This window comes from Puma concolor, chromosome E4, assembly GCF_028749965.1.
Source record: "Puma concolor isolate L17-30 chromosome E4, mPumCon1.1.hap2, whole genome shotgun sequence".
Taxonomy (NCBI): Eukaryota; Metazoa; Chordata; class Mammalia; order Carnivora; family Felidae; genus Puma; species Puma concolor.
This window is the reverse complement of record NC_141683.1, coordinates 44,733,056-44,758,305: the sequence shown is the minus strand read 5'-3', so window position 1 is coordinate 44,758,305 and position 25,250 is coordinate 44,733,056. Positions and strand designations below refer to the sequence as shown.

General features: G+C 39.7%; 1 protein-coding gene across 3 annotated transcripts in view; it reads left to right on the top strand.

The window, feature by feature from the left end:
• Positions 1 to 25,250, top strand: part of RGS8 (regulator of G protein signaling 8) — a 135,129-nt gene that overhangs the window by 11,181 nt on the left and 98,698 nt on the right. Inside the window, exon 1 of one of the 3 annotated variants that reach the window (XM_086693861.1) lies at positions 14,328 to 14,516. The exons of the other annotated variants lie outside the window; for them this stretch is intronic. The gene's annotated coding sequence lies outside the window, so the exon portion shown is untranslated. Of the gene's footprint in view, positions 1 to 14,327; positions 14,517 to 25,250 lie in introns of those variants that run through there. 3 annotated transcript variants of the gene reach the window in all.

Sequence of the window (25,250 nt, the reverse complement as noted above, 5' to 3'; positions counted from 1 at the left end):
ATAAGACTCCTTAAAGCAGGTAAATAGATACTCTCATATACTACTGGCAGGATTGATAAACCTTTTGCAAGGTAATTTGGCAGTGGGTACCTCAAGCCTTGAAAATGTGCCTATTCTGGAGTCTATCATTTTTACTTGGGGAATTTATCCTAATGATGTAATTATGGCTGGCTGCAAGAATAACTCTTCTACAAGGATAATTATCACAGGGTTGGAGACAATCTAAATGCCCCCAAATAGAGGACCAATAAAAAATTAACATATTTATAAAAATGGGATGTGTAGTCACTAAAATGCTACCATGCAAAACCATTTAACGTAGTGGGACATGTTCACAATATATAGATAAGCGAAAAAAAAATTCTACAACTCCTAGAGTATGATTCCATTTTTGTTAAACATATGTTTTATGCAAAGAAGCGTATCTGAATGATGAAGATATATATTATTTCCACTTCTTTATGCTTTTGTGAAATTTCCAAATGTTTTCTAAGCTACATGGTTTACTCTGAAAACATTTATTAAAATCCTGTGGTTCTTGGGGCCCCTGAGTGGCTCAGTCAGTTAAGCATCTGACTCGATTTTGGCTCAGGTCATGATCTCACGGTTTGTGGTGGGCTCAGTGCTGACGGTGCGGGACCTGCTTGGGATTCTCTTTCTTTCTCCTTCTCTTAACCCCTCCCCCACTTGTTCTCTCTCTCTCTCTCTCTCTCTCTCTCTCTCTCAAATGTGTTCCTGCACATCATTCCCTCATCCTCCAATTAATTTGGGTGAATAAACATTAAAAAAATCCTGTGATTCTCTGATTTAATTTGTTCTGAAAGTTTGGAGAGTCATAATTTGGACTGTCATCCGTGAGTTTTCTTAGAGTGGACTAGACCTGTCCTGGAAGGGATTCCTACAGACCTGGGCGGTGGAGGTAGGTTAGAGCTTCAGATCTCATGCAGCAAAGAAGTTCTGGGCCAAGGGACAAGCTTCAGAAGCATTATTCTATTTTTCTTTGAATTATAAATGATTCCTATTTAGCAGAATGTGTACTTTATTTTCATGGACTCACATCAAGCTAGGAGATAATGGGAGGTATGCGTACTCTTTAAGGCTTTTATAACATGAATTTTTAGCAGCAGAACCTGGCAGGGGGCAGAAAGCCCAGAGCATGGATCAATTTTTTAGACTTACGGAATGCTAAAAAAAAATATATAGATGTACCAAAACAGAGTTTCAAAATTTGTGGTGTTTAAAATAATGCTTATCTTGAACAAATCAATACCTTTAACACAGAGAATACAAAAACAGGAAGTTGAATTTCATCATTTTGGGAACATGTTAAAAGCCTGGATTTGCGATCTTTGGTGAATATTTGGGTCTAGGCTAAATTAGGCTCTGCCTGGAAACCATGTGGGGGATGTGGAATTATTGAAAAAAATCGGAAAATATCTGGGAAAGATTTTGGAATTTTTGGTCCAGGGGATTTTCCATGTCTAAAATGAAAACAAAATATTCTTTTTCTATTCTGAGGACTTCATTTAGAACTATATTGAAAGGGGCTCTTCTCTGAAACATTTCAATACAAAAGCACTGTATTTTCTCATCTGATGATTTGGTGTCTTCCATTTTCTAGATTTTGACTAATTTAAGGTCTTAAAATATACATGTTTCAACCCCTTTTAGTTAATAATTTTCTATTTTTACCTCCCCATCTAGCTTCTCATCTCTTAGTTGGCCCAGTGAAAATAAAGTGCAGTAAAGTCAGAATTTTACTGCGTTTCCTGGGCCCTCCAAATATAGGGGAAATCCTTGGATACCCAGGTTCTTGAGAAGTCAAACCTTAGCTAACACTGGGACGTGTTTGCTTCTCTTTGAAGAATCCATCCTATAGGAAAACTTCCTTTTGCCAAAATGGGCAACATCCCCTTTTGCCAAAATGGGCACAAGAAGTTGTGAGGACTTGTGCCTGCACATTTCCTCATCTTCCAATTAATTTGGGTGAATTAACCCCTCTGTGCTCCAGGCTTTCCATTGGGTGGCATGGTGCAGTGCGCAACTCAAGTATTTGTGACAATGGCAGCCTGTGCTGACATGGACAAGCCTTCCTTCCCGTGACTGCCATGTAGAAAGTCTAGATAAAATGTGGCAGAAATTTCAAATATTTATATACAACTAGTCTTGAAAAAAGTAAGGAAAATAGTCTAGTTCTCAGTATGAAAAAGGAATTCAGAGCCAGTGTGATAACTGTAGCTAATGTTGCTGGAGCTACATAAAGGTCCCAGAATCTGGAGGCTGGCATTTTGAGGCCCTTGTAGGGACAGGATATATGGCCCCAAGGGCCAAGTTTAGGCAGAGAACTGTGACTAGGCTTGTTAGATTTAGCATTTAAAAGTATAGGATGCCAGTTAAACTTGAATTACAGATAAACAATGAATACTTTTAAAAACATAAGTATGTTCCAAAAGTTGAATGGGACATACTTCTACTAAAAAATGTTTATCTGACATTCAGATTTAACCAGATATTCTGTATCTTATCTGACAATTCTGTGGCAGAGTTCTCTCAATAAATCCTGGAGGCCAGCAGGGGTGCCTCATCTGTGAAGGGATTGTGTAACCACCTGGGTGTAACTACCTTAGAGAAACATTCACAACTGTTGTGGGGAAGCAGAAAGGAAGCTTTAATTGGTCTGGGGCTGTTAGTGGGAAAATGTAAGTGTTCCCCAGGCCTTACCATGTGTAGATATAGATTTCAAGTTTACATTATCTATGGGTATAGAAATGTTAATCTGAGAAATTATAAAAGCTGGTCTAGGACCTTTGAAACTCAGAATTTCACCAGGGATAAACAAACTGCTGTGTTAGGGGTATTTCTACAACTTATCGCACAGATATCCATTGGGATAAATGGTCCTGCTGAAGATGAAGTCTTAATTAAAAATTACAAACCAGGACCCCTGAGTGGTTTAGTCAGTTAAGCATCTTGACTCTTGATTTTGGCTCAGGTCATGATCTCATGGTTCATGAAATCAAGCCCCACATCTGGCTCTGTGCTGATAGCACAGAACCTGGTTGGGGTTCTCTCTTTCCCCCTCTCTCTTTGCCTTTCCCTGCTCTCAAACATAAATAAATAAGCTTAAAAAAATTACAAACTGAATGAGGAAATAAGTCACCCTGAATCTGGAGATAAAATAAAGAGGAAAGTTAGTTACCCCAAAACTGAGCTAACTTCAAACATCTGAGAGAGGTTATGAAATAGGTATGTTTTAAATATCAGAGACATAAAGGAAGGAGTAGAATGAAATAATTTATTATGTACAAAGAACAGGTTTATTTGCAGAAGAACCAAATAGAAAGTATAGAAGTTAAAAACATATTTGTTGGCTTTAGAAATTCAAAGGGATGTGTTAAATAGCACATTAGACATCTGAAGAGAACAAGTGAAGTGTAAGAAAGATCTAAAGACATTCACCTCGAATGCAATGTGGAGAAATAACGAGGTAGAAAATATGAATATGAATAAGAGAAAAGAAAATAAGAGAAATAAAAGAAGGAGAGGTCACGTGTGCATGTGTGCGTGCACACATATGCAGACAGGTACACACGCAGTAAGGAAGGCATAAGGGGGAGAGTAGAGACAACAGAGGTACAATTGTTAAGGTATAATAGAAGTTGTTTTTTTTAAAAAAAGACCTAAAATATAGAAGCCTGAAGAAGATAGGGATTTATTTTTCTCCCATATAACAGATACTAAGGGCGGGTGAGTGGCTCTGTTATTTTCATCTGTGGCTTCTTTAGCTCTAGTCCTGGGGTCTGCATCCTAAGCAGCAGTGGCGGTGGCAGGGTCGGGGTCGCAGAGAAGGGAAAAGGATCATGTTTGCCCATGTCTTTTAAAGGCACTATCTAGAAGATGCATATGTCACTTCTCATATCACAAACCCATTAGGGAGGCAGGGAGAGCTGTGTTCCCAGAAAATAAAAAAAGTGGTAATTCTTTTCCCAAAGGAAATAGAAGTAGATCCTATAGATCCTGAGAGTTTATCCCGCAGAGGTGAGGCAATGCTAGAAGAGGTCATGACTGGGAGTTTTCCAGAATTGTTGAAAGATAAGAGTCCTAAGAATGAAAATCTGAGCATGTCCCAAGCAAGATAACTAAGAACAAACCTCACAGTGGGCTGATATTGTAGACTATTAAAGAAAAATAAGACATTAAAAACAGCTAGAAAAACAGATTAATCACAAATGCAGATCAATAGTAAACTTTTTATCAGCTTCAATACTAGAAAACAATGAAATAATATCTTCAAAGTGTTGGTGAAAAATAACCTAGAAATATCCAACTGAACTGTCATTCAAGAATAAGGAAAAACTTGGGACAGCTGGGTGACACAATCAGTTAAGCATCTGACTCTTGATTTCAGCTCAAGTCATTACCTCACAGTTGTGAGATCAAGCTCCATGCTGGGCATGGAACCTGCTTAAGATTCTCTCTCTCCCTTTCTCTCTGCCCCTCCCCTGCTTGCTCTCTCTCTCTCTCTCTCTCCAAAAAAAAAAAAAAAAAAAAAAAGGAAAAAAATAAAGGCATTTTCTGGTAAATAATTTAAAAATAGACTCCTGCTGAAAGACCTACCAAGGAATGTATTTTGGTAAGATGGACACAACACAGAAGGAAAGTGTGGGATGCAAGAAACAATTGGTCCCCTCCTTCCTGTACAATATTCTTAAACTCATTTACACTTAAAAACTCATCTCAAAACATATAAAGCAAAAAAAAAAAAAAAAAAAAAAGGCAGGATTATGAGGATGAGAGGTACCATGGAAAGCACATCAGGTAAGAAGACTTGTGTTGTGTCCTCTTCTATGACACTTTAGTTTTCAGAACTTCAGGTGAGACTGTATATTTCTATAATTTATTCTAACTTAAAAAAACAGCAGTGACTCAACTCTGATTCATTAGTTTTATGGCCTTGTGGTATAATCTTTCTGGTTTAGAGGTGGGCTTTGGATTATGATAGTCCTAGTTGAAATTCTCGCTCTCTCATTGACTGACTTTGTGATTGTAAGCAATTTAACCAATTAAAGCTCTGTTTCCATATCTGAGAAATAGGAAAAATAATTGTATTAGAGTTCTTGTATTAGTCAGAGTTCTCTAAAAAATAGAAGCTGACTCTTGCTGAATAAATGAAAAAGCATTTTATTTTAAAAAATATTGGGTGGTGGCACCTGGGTGGCTCAGGTGGTTAAGCGTCTGACTCTTGATTTCAGCTCAGGTCATGATGTCATGGTCTGTGAGATCAAGTCCCACATTGGGTTCTGTGCTGACAGTGCAGAGCCTGCGTGGGATTCCCTCTCTCTTTCCCTCTCTTAAAATAAATAAATAAACTTAAAAAAAATTACCAGGTGGATCACAGAACTGTTGAGTGGACTGGAAAATGGCTTGAGGATAAGTCTTGGGGTACAGTCCCCCAAACCAAGCTCCTGCTTCTATACAGTTGCTGCTTCTACATAAGAAAAGTACTATTTCAGTCCCTGGAGAACAGTCACTACAAAACCAGACACCTCTGCCTCTGCCTCCCCGGCGAAGATGCAAAGATGGAAGGCCCACGGAGCACCTTTTTCCTTTTGTTGCTTAATTCTGAATCAGTGTCTTGTGGTAGTGTCCCTAACTGGCAGGAACTAATTCATGTGCCCGAATCCTCGGATTGCAGAGTGTGTTCTGACTCCTGTGTTGGACTGGTAATGACTCATGACTTGAGTATTTCCCTAAATTTAGGAAGGAGTCTCAAAAAAGATAAGCTGCCATGAATAAGATAGATGCCAATAATAATAATAATAATAATAAAAATAATGATAGTGATAATATATGTCCAGAATTTGAACTTCTTTCTGTGTGGGGCATCTGCCATTTTGAGAGTCTTGCTAGGTGGAGGATCTTCATCCTACAGCAGAAAGGAAAAAAAGACAAGATATTGGCTCACTTAAAATTTTGACCTGAGACTTAGTGTATAGACATGAGACAAGCTCTTGTCCTGAGCTTCCTGACAGTGAGAGTGACAGAAAGAAGCAGGGACAGTTTGGTAGTCATTCTTATGGCCGTGGTGTTGATGGCTATGATAGCCATCTTCCAATGTTCAGTAGCAATAATCACAATAGGGTGCAGAGTCCACAGCTCTTACCCTGACGAACATCTTTTTCCTTCTCTCAAAATGGGTGCACCTTACTTTAGAGGGTGTGTGTAAGCATTAATCAGGAATTGCATATAAAAAAGTCCTCTGAGAACCATCCAGCACCTTATATGTACTTCCCCTATCACAATTGCCAGCCTTGGGAACATAGCATAATGTTTAGAGTTCCAGACAAAAAGGACCAATCCATTTAAACATTAAGAGAATAGATAAAACGTATAAGAGGAAACAAAGACTGTTAATTCATTTAACCATTATTATTCATTGGCCATTACAAGACTAAAAATGCACCACTACATTTGCTCACTGGGATAAATGACAGATCACCTACTCTGACAAGTCAGTTATTCCATCATTATATTGCCCTCAGTGTGCAATTGAGATATTTGGATTCCAGCAATAATATGTATGTCTTTTGAGTATGTTCATTTGTGGCTCCAGATGAGGCTGATTCAAAATTCTCTGGCCATATTACATTTACTGTTAGTTAAAAAAAATATCAACACCTCATTGCCAGAACCTTGTGTGATAGGAATGTACAGATAATTTACCAGGGTTTTTCAGTTTGTTTTTGTGTTTCTGTCTGCATAGATTTGATGTATCTCTGTAATGTTTCCCATCCAATATTCGTGTATGTGGTTTCAGTTGCCTTTTTGTGGCATTTGGAGTGGAGAGGGATGGCTGGGGGACTCTTGAATCCTTTTGGGCTCAGTCAGTGGTGTGCTGGCAAGCCAACTTTGGGAGAGGAAAAAAAAAAACCCTAATTTATAGCATTTGTCAGTTGCCAGGGTGAAATACTCCCACCATGGCTAATTTCAAGCTATGGATGCAGTGCCACAAAACATGGAACTGGGAGGACATGTGCAAAATCAGTCCTTTGTGGCTGCTGACAGCTCCCAGAGCACACCACTGCTTGTATGGTAAATGTTTGCTCGAAAGGTAAGAAAACTCCACGTAGGCCATAAATCACGCAGCATGGTTTCATATATGTTAAAGCTACACTGGCCAAAAACCAAAAAATAAAGCGAAGGCAGATTCCTAATAAAGTGTTTTATTCCAAGGAAACCTTGAAACTTATTGTCCTTTGAAACTTCTTTAAAACTTGCTAATTTAGAGGCACCTGTGTGAGCGTCCAAATTCAGCTCAGGTCATGATCTCACAGTTTGTAGGTTCAAGCTCCACGTCGGCCTCTGTGCTGACAGCTCAGAGCCTGGAGCTGCTTCGGATTCTGTGTCTTCCTCTATCTCTGCCCCTCCCCTACTTGCGCTCTGTCTCTCAAAAATAAATAAATGTTTAAAAAGATTTAAAAAAATAAAACTTGCTAATTTAAATGAAAAGGAGGCAGAGACATCTCTTTCTACCCTGGAGTGAAGAAGGAGAGGCCTCTGTTCTGGGTGGAGCCCCTTCTGTGAGTTCCCTTGTGAAGGGGCTTTTTCCAACCATATTGAATCACGTCTTGTGTTTATCTGGTGCTTTTTAGTTGCCTTCATTTGATTCTCTGTTTTGAAGTGGAGAAAGCTTACCAAATGGAAGGATTGAGATTTGATTGTTTTGATTCCAAATCTGATGCTTTCCCTGCCTTCCCAAGGCCTCCAGAACTTTCCTTGGTCCCCCCCCCCCCCCCCCGCTCTCAGTTCAGCTCAGACAGGATGTTTTCTTTCCTCCGCCAGGAAGCAGCTTATTTCATCAAGCCCTTCTTCCCACTTTCACAAGAGGAAGTTCCCTTGGCCTTCAGTGGACTTGCTATTTTCAGTGTCTCCTCGGATCACATTCCTGCCAAAGCCTTTCTCTGCTTGCAGATAGACTGTGACTAAGCACTCCCACATCACCCCTCAGAAGGGTGACCTGTCCCTTGTCCCGGGCAGCGCTGGAGGAACGCAGTGCTTGAGAGCTGCTGGGGGAAATGCTAAGTCTCATCTCGAGCGATAACATGTGCTGGGCCGAGTCATTCTGCCGTCTCAGTGATAACAGCGAGCCACTCTGTTAATGGTGCTAATGACGAATTTTTATGATGTCAGTGATTAGTGCACAAACTCTGAGGTAGCTCAGAACCTTACCTCTTTTGGCTTTAGAAGCATGCACAGCAACAGTGATCACTCAACAGTTTCATGCAAGGAGGGGAACACATGGCTTGGGGAACTCAAAAGCTTACGTGACATTTAATTAACGCATTCATATATTCACCTTATATTTATTGTGCATCTGTCATGTTCACGGCTCTGTGGTAAGGCCTGGAGACTCCCCAGGTAAAGTGTTGGTGTTTGCATTCCTCATATTTGTGCATCGTGGCAAGGCAGACATGCACACCAGTGGTTGTAATTGAGTGTGATACATACTAAGTAGAGAGAGCACAAGCATGGGGAAAGAAGTATGTAACTCTGCCCAGGGGAATGAAAGAAACCTTCCCAGGGGTTTGGAGCTGGAGCTAGAATGTGAAGGACAAGAATGACACCAATTATCTAGTGATTACTCTGTTCCACGAACTGTCCTGTTCTAAGCATCTTCCATATATTAATCTGTTTAATTTCTCCCAAACTCTATTTTATCATCCCCATAGGAAGCTGACTCACAGATAAGTTAAATAACTTGCCCAATGATACCTAGCTGGGGAAATGTAGAGATGGGATTTGAACCCGTGCCACTAACCTCTGCACTATACTGCTGGGATTTGCTGACATTAGCGGGGTGGTTAGGCTAGCATGACGGTGGGTATTGGAGGACGTTCCAGGCTGAGGAAACAGCATGGGCAAAGGCCCAAAGATGTGAGAAAATATGACATGTTTGTGATTCTTGCTTTGAAATTTGGTGGGAAAGCAACATAGAGCTATTGAACATACATGCATCATTTTTATTTCATTGCAGAAGTTTTCCTAGAGAATATTTGGAAAGGAATTTATCAACACCATTTCTTAAAATGTGAGTGTTTTTAAATGGCTACTGTCCAACTGTTCACTCTGCTGAGTTGTTGGCTGCGGGGTGTTTTAAAAAATTTTTTTTTTCAACGTTTATTTATTTTTGGGACAGAGAGAGACAGAGCATGAACGGGGGAGGGGCAGAGAGAGAGGGAGACACAGAATCGGAAACAGGCTCCAGGCTCCGAGCCATCAGCCCGGAGCCCGACGCGGGGCTCGAACTCACGGACCGCGAGATCGTGACCTGGCTGAAGTCGGACGCTTAACCGACTGCGCCACCCAGGCGCCCCAAAGATAGTCCCTTGAGGGGTGTTTTAAATACATCCCCAGAAGGATACACATTTCCTGATTTCCCATTATTCCTGAAACTGATTTATTCTAATGCTACTTGAGGCCAGAATTGCAAATGGATTCCCACAGAAGGCAGTTAGCATTTCTGGAAGAAGATTCTTTGGCAGGGGCACCTGGGTGGTTCAGTTGGTTAGACATCCGACTTTGGCTCAGGTCGGGCTCTGTGCTGACAGCTCAGAGCCTGGAGCCTTGCTTTGGAGTCTGTGTCTCCCTCTCTCCCTGCCTCTACCCCATTCACACCCTGTCTTGCTCTCTCAAAAATAAATAAACATTAAAAGAAAACTTAAAAAAAAAGAAGAAGAAGATTCTTTGGCATAACCACAAGGTGTATTCTTCATTGTGGCCCAAGTTCTTGCCAGTGTCAGCCACGGGTCACCAGGTGAGACAGTGTGCTCCATGCAGTATTTGACCACCTCCTCAGGACTGTGATGTGTGAAGATATGTACTTCAGTCACAAAAGCAAAGTGTGGCCGTATTTGGCCCAGAACAACACCTAAGTGGGAGATAACCTCGCCAGTTCCATTTTTCTTTGGTAATTTTCTGCTCTCAATACCCTGAGATACATCCTTCATTTATTCATCCAGCATTTTTACATGCCTACTCTAATAAAAGCTGATAATAACAATTAACATTAAGAGAGCTTACCACGTGGCAGGCACTGTGCTAAGCACCTTAAAATTATCACATTTAGGGGTGCCTGGGTGGTGCAGTCTGTTAAGCATCCGACTCTTGATCTCAGCTCAGGTTGTGATCTTACGGTTCGTGGGTTCGAGCCCCACATCAGGTTGTGCACTGTCAGTGCAGAGCCTGCTTGGGATTCTGTCTCTCCTTCTTTCTCTGCCCCTCCCCTGCTTGTGCTCTCTCTCTCAAAATAAATAAACTTAAAAAAAAATGATCACATTTCGTCTTAACAATATCCCTGTGAAGTAAGAATATCATTATCCCCAGATGAGAAAATGGAAGGATTAGGAAACTTGCTCTATATGACATAGCTTATTGAGCTGGCAGAGCTTTTCATCACAGAGAGTCTGAGTCCAGAACCTACTGTGCTATGTCATCCCCTATGTCCAAGGTTCTATAGCAGACATGGCTAGGGATGCAAATAAGAAACTGTAATCAAGTCAGACTGAGACAGGTGTAGAACTCTGGGTATCAGCCCTTGCCTCCCCAAAATGTATGCCCCCGGTAGGCATGGCATGAACTACATTCTCTGGGACAGCACCAGCATTGTGCATAATTCCATTCCTTTCCCCTTTCACCCCACCCTCCTGCCCCAGAAAAGCATTTTAGAATGCATATGAGTAAGAGTGACATTATTATAGTAATGGCATTGAATCAGAAGTAATTTATGAAGGTGATAAATCCTGTGCATATTTTCATACAGGATGAGAGTGGGAATAAATCTCATGGTGCAAAGAAAAGTATCCAAGAAATAGGACATTTCCTTTGTTTCTGTAAATCACCTTAATTTTGGCTCTGGACACCCAGCCTTTTGGACTGGCAGGAAATTTAGCCTCTGTCATTCTGAACTAATCCCTGTTACTTCCAGTGAGCTTGTGTCAAGATTCTAGTGTCTTATGCAGGGCCAACGTTTTGCAGAACAATTATCTCTACTGGTTCCGTGGAAACGGCTGCCGTCTTTGGCCCCAGGATCCCTCTGGCCCTTGAGGTCCTAAAACAGAACCCCAGATGACAACACAGCCTCCCAGCTTCCCCAAGGGGCATCGGGCCTTCTCCTCTGAGATCTCTTCAATCAGTCTCTCTTCTCCCTAACCCAGGCCAGATCTTTTTCTCAGAGGGAAATCCCTCCCCACTTTCTTTCTGATGTCCTTTTCCCCTCACCAAACTCTGATTATTCTCTGTGGGGTTTGCTCTTGGGAGGGAAAAAAAAAAGCAAGCCAGGAACTAAAGTATCTTTTCTGTTTGTTCTTGCTGCTAACCACCTGCAAGGCATGTGAGCTAGAATCTGCTTGAATTAGAAGGGGAAAATAGTAATAAAAATAATAGTATCTAGTCATTAGAGTAGAATTTATCTGGAAACAGATATTCTTCATTTCTTCTTTTTATTCTCCTCTGTCTTCTTCTTTACAAAATGCAAATAACTTTGTTTTTGATTATAAAAGGTGCTGTTCAGCAAATTAACACTATAGTTATCTTTAGTGTTTAGCATGGTATATATTTTTTTCAGATTTTTTTTTTTACTATGCAGACAAGATTTAACAATATTCAAGAGATATTTGAGTTCTTGCTGTGCCTTGTAAGCTTGAGTGAGGAGGTTAAGGAGGTTAGATTTTATTTGAAGTGTCCGCCCATTGCAGAGTCTCTGTAGGGCAGTCACCAATCTTTTTTACATGTTTTAAAGATTGCACCAGCTGTCCCATGGAGAGTGGATTTGCAGGATAAGACATGTTGTAGAGGTCCAGATAAGAGATGATAGTGTCTAGGATAGGTTGGCAGTCGTGGAGGTGGAGAGAGAGGTAAGTAGGGATTCTGGGTCTGTTTGGGAAGGTAAGTGGACAGGCCTAGCTAGGGACTGGATATGGAGGTAGAGGGCAGTGAAGAATTGAAGATGATTTCTAGGTTTGGGCTTGAGTAGCTATGTGTGTGTGTGTCGGTGGGGGGGTAGTGATCTAAAAATAGGAAAGGCTAGGGGAGGGTGATAGCCTTCATTTCTTTTATTTTTAAATTTACATCCAAATTAGTTAGCATATAGTACAACAATGATTTCTGGAGTAGATTCCTTAACGCCCCTTACCCATTTAGCCCATCCCCCTTCCCACAACCCCTCCAGTAACCCTCTGTTTGTTCTCCATATTTAAGAGTCTCCTATGTTTTGTCCCCATCTCTGTTTTTATATTATTTTTGCTTCCCTTCCCTTATGTTAATCTGTTCTGTGTCTTAAAGTCCTCATATGAGTGAAGTCATATGATATTTGTCTTTCTTTGACTGACTAATTTCGCTTAGCATAATACCCTCTTGTTCCATCCATGTAGTTGCAAATGGCAAGATTTCATTCTTGTTGATTGCTGAGTAATACTCCATTGTATGTGTATGTATGTGTATGTGTAGACACATACACACACACCACATCTTCTTTATCCATTCATCCATTGATAAGACATTTGGGCTCTTTCCATACTTTGGCTATTGTTGATAGTGCTGCTCTAAACATGGGGGTGCATGTGTTCCTTCGAAACAGCATACCTGTATCTCTTGGATAAATACCTAGTAGTGCAATTGCTGGGTCATAAGGTAGTTCTATTTTTAATTTTTTGAGGAACCTCCATACTGTTTTCCAGAGTGGCTGCACCAGTTTGCATTCCCACCAGCAGTGCAAAAGAGATCCTCTTTCTCCACATCCTCACCAACATCTGTTGTTGCCTGAGTTGTTAATGTGATAGCCTTCATTTCTTAAAACTCTACCCTAGAAGAGCACTTGCTAACTCCCTGGACCTTCCAGAACCTTGAGCGATGAATTTTGGGTGTGAATCTTGACCAGGGGAGGCACAAGATGATCCAACGGGCTGCAGGAAGAACATTTAAAATTGCTGTTTAAACTTGTTTTTTCTTCTCATCCGTTGAGTGTGCATAAATATGCTTTATAATATGCATATTAGCACTATGTGTTTTATGTATATACATTTGTATATGACTTGTGAATAAACAAGAATGATTAAATAAAAGAGAGAATAAACTAAGAGTCATGGCAGATAGTTGATTGTTCACCAAAATCTGTCCTTGGTTGCAGATTATACACTTGTAGCTGTGAGTAGTGGTAGTTGCTGCCCAGTCAGAGGCAACTTTCTCAGACCCTCTGTAAGTAGCAGTTACCAGTTCTCCCCAATGGGAGGTGAGTAGAAGTGACACCTGTTAGTTCTGGACCAAAGCTTTTGAGAAGCAAGCCTGCTTTGTACTCTTACCTCTTCTGCTGGCTTAGATGCAGAAAATGCCCCAGTCCTGGGGATGATAGAGGTCTGAGATGGGAGGAACTTGCATCCCTGAAACATTACTGGGAGGGGAACCACTCATTTACCAAGAACGTGCACCTTAGGCTGTTATAGGACCAAGAAATAAACTTGTGTATTTGAGCCATCACACACATCTCGGTCTCTTTGTTATTTCTGCTTAACACAGGCAGCATGCTTCACATTTTTTATTGAGGTGCATGTGCAAAATATTTGGAGGCCACTGGTCATAGCACTTGCCAGATGCAAATATCAGGGGTTGTCTTATCCTGTCAGATGCAGGGGACAGCAGCTTACCATTTCTCAGCCATCCCCTCATATAATCAAAAGTTGTAATGAACCTGGAATGATGTTTAAATCAGCTGAGTTTTATTTTTGCAGAAAGTGAAATTTTGGGGAAGACTCAAATTCAGATTGCCATTAATTATATAAAAGCAACTGGCCTTATTGGTAATCCAAGGGTCAACTTGGAAAATGTGGAAATACTCAGTGAAACTTATTGGAAGAAATCAGTGAAATTCAGCAAGATGGAACATTTGTTTGGCACCGACTTTGCTAACATTTGCAAATACCTTCATGTCCTCAGATTTTAGCTTTAATGGTCTTCTTTCAAGGTCTATGGACTTTTAAAATCCAGCTGTTTTCCAGTTACCTTTGCAAATGCAGAAACAGTTCTATGCATTCCCTCCACCCTCCTCCCTGGGGCTTAGATGGTGAGACTCAGAACGCCTTCCTCTGAGCATTTAGAGAAGGAATGGAATGATGTATCAAGGCAATATTCCTGGAAGCTGAGATCAACAGACCGTGATTAAAGTCAGCTTGCAGTCATATTGGCTGAGTATGCCACGCCAGCTGCTTGTAAACCCCACAAGATGATGGATGTCTTAACTGCTATCCCTACTGCTCTCCAGAATTTGTCAGCAAAAAAGAAAAATGGGGACGGTTACAAATCCCAGAGATTCAAAAATTCTTTTTGCAACAGTGAGCGGTGAAGGCTTGGGTGACAGTTATGAATGGATCACTGGCCATTTGTGCGATGGCGGGAGGAGTGTCTGAACCTTGGCACTGTAATCAAGAGCCGCAGGAACTACCTGGACAGAAGGGGGAAGCGAGGCGGTAAGAGGGCTCTCATGGCAGATCCATTCTCATTCTAACCTGAGAATTTTAGCCAGTCGCTGTTGTGCGAAACTCGCTATTAATATTAGAGAAACAAAATTTTTGTTCACTATGGAGGAAGAAGTGGTTATAGGGAATGGAAATCTTGCATGGATTCAGGGGTGAGGCACAGACGTTCTGGTGTAGAACTGGGGGGAGGGACACATAGGAGGGAATCCAGGGGCTGCTGGCTCGGGAGGCAGAAGGATGAATTTGATTCAGTCATCTTGGGTCTTGATTCTAATTTCCTTCCTTTTTCCTCTCCTTCCTCCAGTAAGAGAGCTAAGAATAAAAATGCTGGAACCTACTGTTTTATTTTCACTCAAGAAACTGATTAATGAGGGCTGCTGGGTTTAATCAATGGTTGTCTATTTCAGCTTAGAAAACACTATTTTGGGGAGTGGAAAAAATATTGGCAATCATTCACCTTGTGGAGAGGCTGCATTATTTTGCCAGTGGTTGAAGGACTAGACTTTGGCATTACGGGAGCCTGGGCTAGGTTACATGTGCCACCACCTGAGTTAGGATGTTTAATAGCTGTGTGACCTTGAGTGATTATTTCACCTGAGCCTCAGTCCCCTCGCCCAGGAAATGGTGATAATAATGTATTTGCCTCTTAAGTTTGCCGTGAAAATTGAGTAAGAGCTTTTTATGTTAGTTAAATGTTAACTCTTTCCATTATCCACCTATCTTTTCTGCTTTTATCTTTTCAGAGGTAAGATAGAGACTGTATTTGTTTATGGATACTTTGGTTTTGAGCCTCTGCTCCTGATGAAATTTCCTGCTGAGTGTTTTCTGTCCCTACTCATCACCATTGAATCTGGAGAGTTAACATCACCTGTATTCATTTCTGTCTGGAGCACTCTCCTCTTTTTATTTTTTTAAAGATTTATTTTATTTTTAGAGAGAGAGAGAGAGCACAAATGGGGGAGAGGGGCAGAGAGAGAATCTCAAGTAGGCTCCATGCTGAGTGCAGAGCCCGAAGCAGGGCTTTATCCCTGAGATCATGACCTGAGCTGAAACCAAGAGCAGACACTCAAACAACGGAGCCAACTAGGTGCCCCTCCACTCCTTCTCTTGCCTTAGGAAGTGAAAAATGAACGGATAACAAAGGGAAGTTTGCTTTAACTTCCTGAAGAAAAACTGTAGAATAATAATTAGAATACTTACTATTTTCTGAGCCTGGTCAATGCTAGGCACCCTTACATAGTTTGTGCAGAGTTGCAATCTCTGTTTTAGGAGCATGTCATCTAAGAGAGAAAGAGTCTAGGGGTCCAAACTCAGTGTTGTGTTTATGGACCAGATGCACTAAATCCTAGCTACTGTACTTGATTGTATGAGAACTTCATTCAAGCACCCGACCACTGTAACCTCTCACATCTGGGAGACAGGGAAACATCAGTTAGTGTTCAGTTCTGGAAGTAAAACTACCCTAGGTATTTTAAACAGAAAGGGAATTAATGTAGGAGACTGGGTACTTCCAAAATTATTGGTAAGAGATAGGAGGAGTGTGTGCTAGGCGGAACCTTCACAAAGACTCCTAGGACATTGCAGAACTGAGCCACAAGAGAAATGAGAACCTCTGGCCCCTGTTAGGAAAGGCAGCCAGAGGCTATAACCATTGACTTTCACAACACAGTGGCATACATCTAGAGATCAGAAAGACAGCATTAAGAAGCAGCTACTGCTGCTGCTTCTGCAAATTATCTAGACGGTGGAATGTGGAATCTGGTGATCTCCGTTGCCCAAGCAGCTTTCAGTATCCACAAGGTGGGGAATGGAGATGGACAACGCTGACATCTTCTCTGTCCGCAGAAAACAGAAAAGGTAGCAGGAAGATGGCTGCAGTCCCCTAACTAGAATCTGGAAGGTGTAGTTCCAGCCTCTGTCACATTGGAAAGCCCTTGGATATAGGTGAGAACAGATTCTGAGCCACAATTAATCAAATCCTGCACACTGCCCTACCTGAGTCCTATTATAGGCATGTCTAACTGTCTCCAGTTCAACAATATGCACTCAGCATAACCAAATCAGTTCATTGAGGGAGAAAGGGAGATTTAAATATGCTGAGCAATTGTGTTGAACGCTCTATTCAAGGAGGGAACCTCAGATCTGGCATGAATGTGTGATAGGAGACGCAGTCTCTCTGTTTCCTTGGTGTACCTCTCATAGTTGGAGAATCTTGCTGTGCTCAGTCTGTATACTCTGAATAAGTGAGCAGAGTGATTGGAGAATTGTTCATTGTGACAGTCTGGTCCCAGATACAAGACCAAACCATTTGTGTTTACAAGATAAATGGTAAACTTGAAGACTGTTCTAGGGGGATAATATTTTAAAACTGTTTATGAGTTTTTGCCTTCCTAGTTGAAATTTTAGACTCCCTCTTCCCCCTCCACCCCCAGAAGACGTGGTTTCATTGTACTTCACTTAGAATTCAATGAGAATCAAATCAAATGGGAAGTCATATGAAAGTATGTTGTAAACTGTAAAGTCCTGCATCATATCTGGTGTTATTATCATAACATATCATTGTAGCATAACAAATCATAACATTATTATCACAGTGCCTTACATTGAATGGGTGCACTTACCATTTGCCAAATTTGTTTTATTATTGTCCATCTCTCTTTTTCTCTCCTTTTTTCTTTCTCTCTGGTTTTCCCCTTCTTTCCATATATAAACATAAACTTTAATAGGGATAAACTTAATAAGGATAATTGTAAGTTGTGTAATTCATTTACAACACATATAATGCGCATTGTGTTTTTACTGGTGTCTGACAAGGAGAATGTAAAAAAATTACCAGTTTCTGTGCTAGCCCTCATTTAATTAAGGACAATAAGAAACCATAGATTTTTCATAGAAGAGAGTCCCGAGTAGGGAATTAATTAGAAATTACACCACACCACACATATGTTACTTATGATTTTATATATATATATATATGTGTGTGTGTGTGTGTGTGTGTTTTTCTGAACTATTTGACAGCAAGTTTCTGAAATCATGCCCCTTTGTCCCTAAATACTTCAGTATATATTTTCTAAGAAGAATGTTCACTCAGGATATTTAACAATGACATACTATTATGTAATTACAGGTCTTAAATTTTGCTAATTGTTCCCATAATGGTTTTTTTATAGCAATGATTTTTTTTCTGGTCCAGGATCCAATTCAGAATCATACATCTGGAATGATTTTGTGGCCTTTCTTTGATTTTCATGACTGATAAATTTGATGAATTTACGGCAGTTATTTTTTAGAATGTCCCTAAAATTGGGTTTGTCTGATGTTCCCTCATGATTAGAGTCAGATTATGCAATTTTGGCAGGAATATTAAATAAGTGGTTAATGTTTCTTGAGCTAAATTGAAAACACAATCCAACATAGATTCACTAAGTGATAGTTTGAAGGTCAGGGGGTCAGCCCAATATGGAAGCCAAGTTCTGCCATTTAACCATGGGATATTGAGTTAGTAAAATGATGGTAATGATAGTAATAATAATGACTTTATTTGGTAATATGCAAAGTACTTTTACATTCATTATCTCATTTTATCCTTTAACTATCTCATGATGTAAAAATTATTCTTACTTTACGGATGAGGAAACAGGCTTGAGGAGATCAGGTTCCTTGCCCAAGGTAACACAAGTGGAGAGAGGCAGACCAGGGGTCAAACCCAGGTCTCAAAACCAGGCTCTGAAGCTTGTGCTTCTAAACCTACATTCTGGAGTGGAAGTCACATTGCCTTGTTTGGAATTCATCTCTAAAAAGAGAGGAGTAAATAAAACAAAAGGAGTAAATAAAAAGAGAGGCAAAAGGAATAAAATAAAAAGATAAGATAACTTCCCAGCCTTGTAGATTTCACAGAGCAATAAAAATCATTTTAAAAATTGCGAAATAGACACAGGGCTTATAAAACTTTATAATGCCAAGTAAGAATCTTTTTTTTTTTTTTTTTTTCAACGTTTATTTATTTTTGGGACAGAGAGAGAGACAGAGCGTGAACGGGGGAGGGGCAGAGAGGGAGACACAGAATCGGAAACAGGCTCCAGGCTCTGAGCCATCAGCCCAGAGCCCGACGCGGGGCTCGAACTCACGAACCGCGAGATCGTGACCTGGCTGAAGTCGGACGCTTAACCGACTGCGCCACCCAGGCGCCCCAAGAATCTTAAAATACAAAACAAATCTAATATTAGTACTATTTGATAAAACAGCATTTCAATATAAAAAATATTAAAAAGCTATAATCTCAGAATAAAAAACAGTCTTTGAAATTGGATATATTAGTTTGTAGCATACTCAGTACCTCGTCATTAATTTTCACAGTTCACTGGGGCCTTGTAAAAGCTCTTCCCAGAACAGTCCCCTTCTGGGGCCTGGCATTTGGGGAACTCTGTATTATGGTGTATTCTTCCTCTGTTGTCCAGTGACTTTATTCAACTTGACAAAAGTGTGTGAGCAGAGAAGGGAATAGTACACAATGAGATAGAACAGGATTGGAGGAGGGTGAGGAGAATTACAATATTGAGCATTGTTTAGGTTATCAGCTCTTAGGATTTATGGGTTACTTTTGATTCTTCTTATTACTAACTCTGTAGATCCTTGTTCACTGCCTTTTGCCTGTATTTACTGCTATTGTCCTTAAAAAAAAACAAAAACAAAAACCTTCCCGGTTCCTCTTCTTTTGCTCCTCTGTTCTTTACCCTTCACTTTTAAGAGACATGGAAGAGTTGACAGAAGACTAAATGCAAATCATCATTTGGGTAGTGTAGGAATGGAATGCCACCTGTTTTGTGTCTCAGGGCTCAGGATAGAACGTTCCGGGAGAAAGATTCTGTGAGTTAAGTTAGGCACTCATCCTGGCACAGAGTATATTTGTTTTATTTTTGTGTGTCTTTTATTAATGCATTAAATAACCAGATCTTGAAGTGGGTGTGGTAACTCCTGTAATGTCCAAGGAGGGATGATTGTAAATAATATTTTACAACATTATATCAACTGTAATATGACATTAAAACCACCATGACATGGAAATTTGTTGAACTCCTATACACTAATAACAAAGTAGCAGAAAGAGAAATTAAGAAAACATTTTCATTTACAATTATACCACAAATAGTGAAATACCTAGGAATAAACTTACCAAGGAGGTGAAAGACCTTTACTCTGAAAACTGTAAAACTTTGATGAAAGAAATTGAAGACAACACAAACAAATGGAAATATGTACTATGCTCATGGATTGGAAGAGTTAATACTGTTAAAATGTCCATACTGCCCAAAGCAATCTATAGTGTAACGCAATCCCTATCAAAATACCAATAGTATTTTTCACAGAACTAGAACAAACAATCCTAAAATTTGTGTGGAACCACATAAGACCCCAATAACCAAAGCAATCTTGAAAAAGACTAAAACTGGAGGTATCACAATCTCAGATTTCAAGATAAAAGGCTATAGTAATCAAAACACTATGGAACTAATAAAAAAATAGACCCATAGATCAATAGATCAGAATAGACAACCCAGAAGTAAACTCACTCTTATATAGTCAGTTAATCTACGACAAAGGAGGCAACAATATACAATGGGGAGAAAGATAGTCTCTTCAATAAATGGTGCTGGGAAAACTGGACCACTTTCTTACACCATACAAAAAATAAACTTAAAATGGATTAAAGATTTAATTGTGAGACCTGAAACCATAAAACCCGCAGAAGAGAAGACAAGTAATTTCTCTGACATCAGCTTTAGAAACGTTTTTTTAGATATGTCTCCTGAGACAAGGGAAACAAAAGCAAATAAACTATTAGAACTACATCAAAATAAAAAACTTCTGCATAGCAAAGGAAATATTAAAACTAAAAGACAATCTACTGAATAGGAGCAGATATTTTGCAAATGACATATCCAATGAAGACTTAGTCTCTAAAATATAGAAAGAATTTATACAACTCAATACCAAAAAACCCAAGTAATCCTATTAAAAATGGGCAGAAGACATGAACATGACTTTTCTCAAAAAAAGACATACAGATGTCCAACAGAGACTTGAAAAGATGCTCAGTGTCACTCATCATCAGGGAAATGCAAATCAAAACTAAAATGAGATATCACTTTATACCTTTCAGAATGGCTAAAGTAAAAAACACAAGAAACAACAAGTGTTAGGATATGGAGGAAAAGGAGCCTTTATGCACTATTGGTAGGAATGCAAACTGGTGTAGACACTGTGGAACACAGTATAGAGGTTCCTCAAAAAAAAAAAAAAAAAAAAATAGAACTGCCATATGATCCAGTAAGTCTACTACTGGGTATTTACCCAGAGGAAAAACAAAACAAAACAAAACACCCCTCTAGAGCATTATTTACAATAGCCAAGATGTGGAACAACCCAAGTGTGCACTGATAGATGGATGGATAAAGAAAATGTGTGTGTATAATGGAATGTTACTCAGACATAAAAAAGAATGAAATCTTGCCATTTGCAACAACATGGATGGATTTAGAGAATATAATGCTAAGTGAAATAAGTCGATAAGAAAAAGACAAATACCGTATGCTTTCACTCATATGTGTAATTTAAGAATCAAAACTAATGAACAAAGACAAAAAGAGACAAACCAAAAAACCAAACTGTTAACTATAGAGAACAAATTGGTGGTTACCAGAAGGGTGGTGGATGGGGGGATGGGTGAAATAGGTGAAGGGGATTAAGAGAACACTTAACACAATGAGCACTGAGTAATGTATAGAATAGCTGAATTACTATATTGCACATGTGAATCTAACATAACACTGCATGTTAACTATAGTGAAACTAAAATTGAAAAAAATATGGGTAGAGAACCTGAATAGACATTTTTCCAAAGAAGACATGCTGATGGCCAACAGATACATGAAAATATGTCCAACATCACTATTCATCAGGAAAATGCAAATCAAAACCACAATGAGATAATCACCTTACATCTGTCAGTATGGCTAGTATCAAAAAGACAGGAAATAACCATTGCTGGCGAGGATGTGGAAAATAAAGAACCCTTTCACACTTTTGGTGGGAGTGTAAATTGGTGCAGCCACTGTAGAAAACAGTAGGGAGGTTCCTCAAAAAGTTAGAAATAGAATTACCATGTGATCCACTAATTCTACTACTTGGTATTTACCCAAAGAAAATGAAAAAAAAAAAAAAAACCCACTAATTTGAAAAGACATAGGCACCCCTGTGTTTATTTCAACATTATTTATAATAGCCAAGATGTGTAAGCAATCCAAGTGTCCATCAATAGATGAATGGATAAAGAAGATGAGGTACATATGTACGTACACACACACACACACACACACCAGAATGCTACTCAGCCATAAAAAAGATCTTGCTATTTGTGACAACATGGATGGACCTAGAGGGTACTATGCTAAGTGAAATAAGTCAGACAGAGAAAGACAAATACCATATGATTTCATTCATATCTGGAATCTGAGAAAGAAAATGGGTGCTCAGTTGGTTAAGTGTCCAACTCATGGTTTCAGCTTAGGTCATGATCTCACAGTTCGTGGGTTCGAGCCCCGCGTCAGGCTCTGTGCTGACAGCTCGGAGCCTGGAGCCTGTTTCGGATTCTGTGTCTCCCTCTCTCTGACCCTCCCCTGTTCATGCTCTGTCTCTCCCTGTCTCAAAAATAAATAAAACGTTAAAAAAAAATTAAAAAAAAAAAAAACCCTTACAATGGTAACTCACTTAGGGAGATTTTTCAAAATACAGAGCTGGGGCTTTGCTCTCTGGGTCTTAGGGAGGTTTGCCATGGGGTCCAAGCTACATAGGTAATTCTAATTTGTACCAATGGTTGAGAGTCATTTCCTAAGTGATTTCTGAGTGCTTAATATGCTTCACACCCATAACTATAATAATAATAATAATAATAATAATAATAAGGCATCATCTTAGGCATTTTTTTTCTCTTTCTCTGAGTTTCAAAGCATACCTCTCATCTTTTATTGGCTTCATTTTTCACTTCAAAAGTGGAAACGAAGCAGGGTGCCTGGGTGGCTCAGTCAGTTAAGCGTCCAACTTTGGCTCAGGTCATGATCTCATGGTTCCTGAGTTTGAGTCCCGTGTCCGGCTCTGTGCTGAAAGCTTGGAGCCTGGAGCCTTCTTTGGATTCTTCTCTCTCTGACCCTCCCCCCGCTCATGCTCTGTGTGTCTCTCTGTCTGAAAAATAAATAAACACAAAAATTTTTTTTAAAAAGTGGAAACAAAGCAAAACTTCACCTTCTTCGATAAAGCAGTTTATATGAGGAAATATCTGCAAAATGCTTCTGGAATCAGATGTCTTCTGTAAGAATAAAAATCATACTTTTATTTTGGAAGCAAACTAGGAGAAGGCAGAGGTAGATTATAAATTTCAGGGGTGGCTTGTAAAGTGCTAATTCATTACAATGGGTAAGCAATGTTAGTCTATGTGTAAGAATGTGGAACAAGCAGGAAGTGAGCTTTTGCAGATGTGAGGTTTGAGGTAGCTGACCTAGAGCAAAGTCATAGAACTTAAAGAAGCATTGACTTTCAAAGTTGGAAGGAACCTTAGAGTTCCTTCATCTCCATCCTTTATCTCAAGCTCAAATCCCTGGGAAAACACCCTGCCAGGGCCACATTATGAATTTCATAGGTCTGAGGTACATTTGCTTTTGTAGGCCTCTTGTTCCATAAAAAATACTTAAAATTGTATTTTATGACTCCCTTGGTACAACCAACTATAATCCAGGCTGGATTCATGATTATATATTCATTTTTCTTATGATTTTGAAAGAAATTAAAGCATTTTTTGGTCCTTAAAAGAATCATGGGCCCTAGGCGCTTGCCTCCTGTACCTAAAGGAGACATTGGCCCTGCTTCCAGAAGGGGATACTGACTATCTTACAAAGCAGCTCATATATTCTATTTAAGGATGATTTCATTTTATAGAAACTTCTTTCTTACTTTGAGTTGAAGTTGCTTTTTTTTTAATTTATTTTTTTAACACTTATTTATTTTTGAAAGAGAGAGACAGAGCCCAAGGAGTGGAGGAGGGGCAGACACACACACACACACACACACACACACACACACAGAATCTGAAGCAGGCTCCAGGTTCTGAGCTGTCAGCACAGAGCCCGACGCGGGGCTCAAACCCATGAACTGTGAGATCATGACCTGAGCTCGGACGTTCAACCGACTGAGCCACCTGGGCACCCCGCTTTTTTTTTTTTTTAATTTAAAGACTTTTATAGTAGTTCTTTTCCCTAGTGATAGTCTAATCCCTCTGCTCCATGTCCTATGGACTAGAGCCTGGCTATTCAAAGTGTGAGCCATATACCAAATGCCTTGACATCACCTGGAGGCTGACTAGACATGTAGAATCTCCAGTTTCATTCTGTATCTACTCAATCAGAATCTGCATTTAAAAGCTCCTCAAGTATTCATATTCACATTAAAGTTGGAGAGGCACTGTACTGGAGAGACTAACAACAGCAGATATTTATTGAGCACCACTTTATGCTGGGAACTATTTTAAGTGCTTTATGTGGATTGCTTGATTAACTTTTTTAACAATCTTATTTTCCCATTTCACAGTTAAACAAATTGAGGCACAGAGAAGATGAATTTATCCAGTGTGCACAAAATCAAACCAGATAGTGTAATTCCAGGATGAATGCCCTTTACCTCCATGCTAGTTTGCTCATCCTTATGTGCTTCTTTTGAGAAGTTGCTGCTGCCTTGCCCCCAGACCAGATTGCCATGGCAGGAACATTTTTTTTTTTTTTTTTTAATATACCATTTAACTCTACCCTCTTGCTAAGGCTGACTGAAAGAGAGGTGGATCCCTGATCCATGCTAGGCCATCCATAGGTAGACTGCAACTTATTATTTGGGTGATCTGCTAAAAAGTAGTTGGTAAGCTGGACTTCATTAAAATTAAAAACTTCTGCTCTGGGAATACCATAATGAGCTAATGAGAAGACAAGACACAGACTGGGAGAAAATATTTGCAAAAGACACATTTGATAAAGGACTGTTTCCAAAATATGCAAAGAATTCTAAAATTCAATAACAAGAAGACAGCTTGATTGAAAAATGGGCTAAAGACATTAATGGACACCCCATCAAAGAAGATATATACAGATAGAAAATAAGCATATGAGGGATGTCTGGGTGGCTCAGTCAGTTAAGTGTCCAACTTTGGGTCAGGTCATGATCTAGCAGTTCATGAGTTTGAGCCCCCTGTCGGGCTCTGTGCTGACAGCTCAGAGCCTGGAGCCAGCTTTGGATTCTGTGTCTCCCTCTCTCTGCCCCTCCCCTGCTCTCTCTCTCTCAAAAATAAATAAAAACATTAAAAACTATTTAAAAAAAGAAAATAAGCATATGAAAAGATGCTCCACATCATATGACATCGTGGACATGCAAATTAAAACAGCAAGGAAGTACCACTCTACACCTGTTAGAATGGCCAAAATCGGAAACATTGGCAATACCAGATGCTGATGAGGATGTGAAGCAACAGGAACTCTCATTCATTGCTGGTGGGAATGCAAAATGGCACAGCTACATTGGAAGACAGTATGGTGGTTTCTTACAACTTTAAGTATATTCTTACCATGTGATCCAGTAATCTTGCTTCTTGGTATTTATCCAAAGGAGTTGAAAACTCATGTCCACACAAAA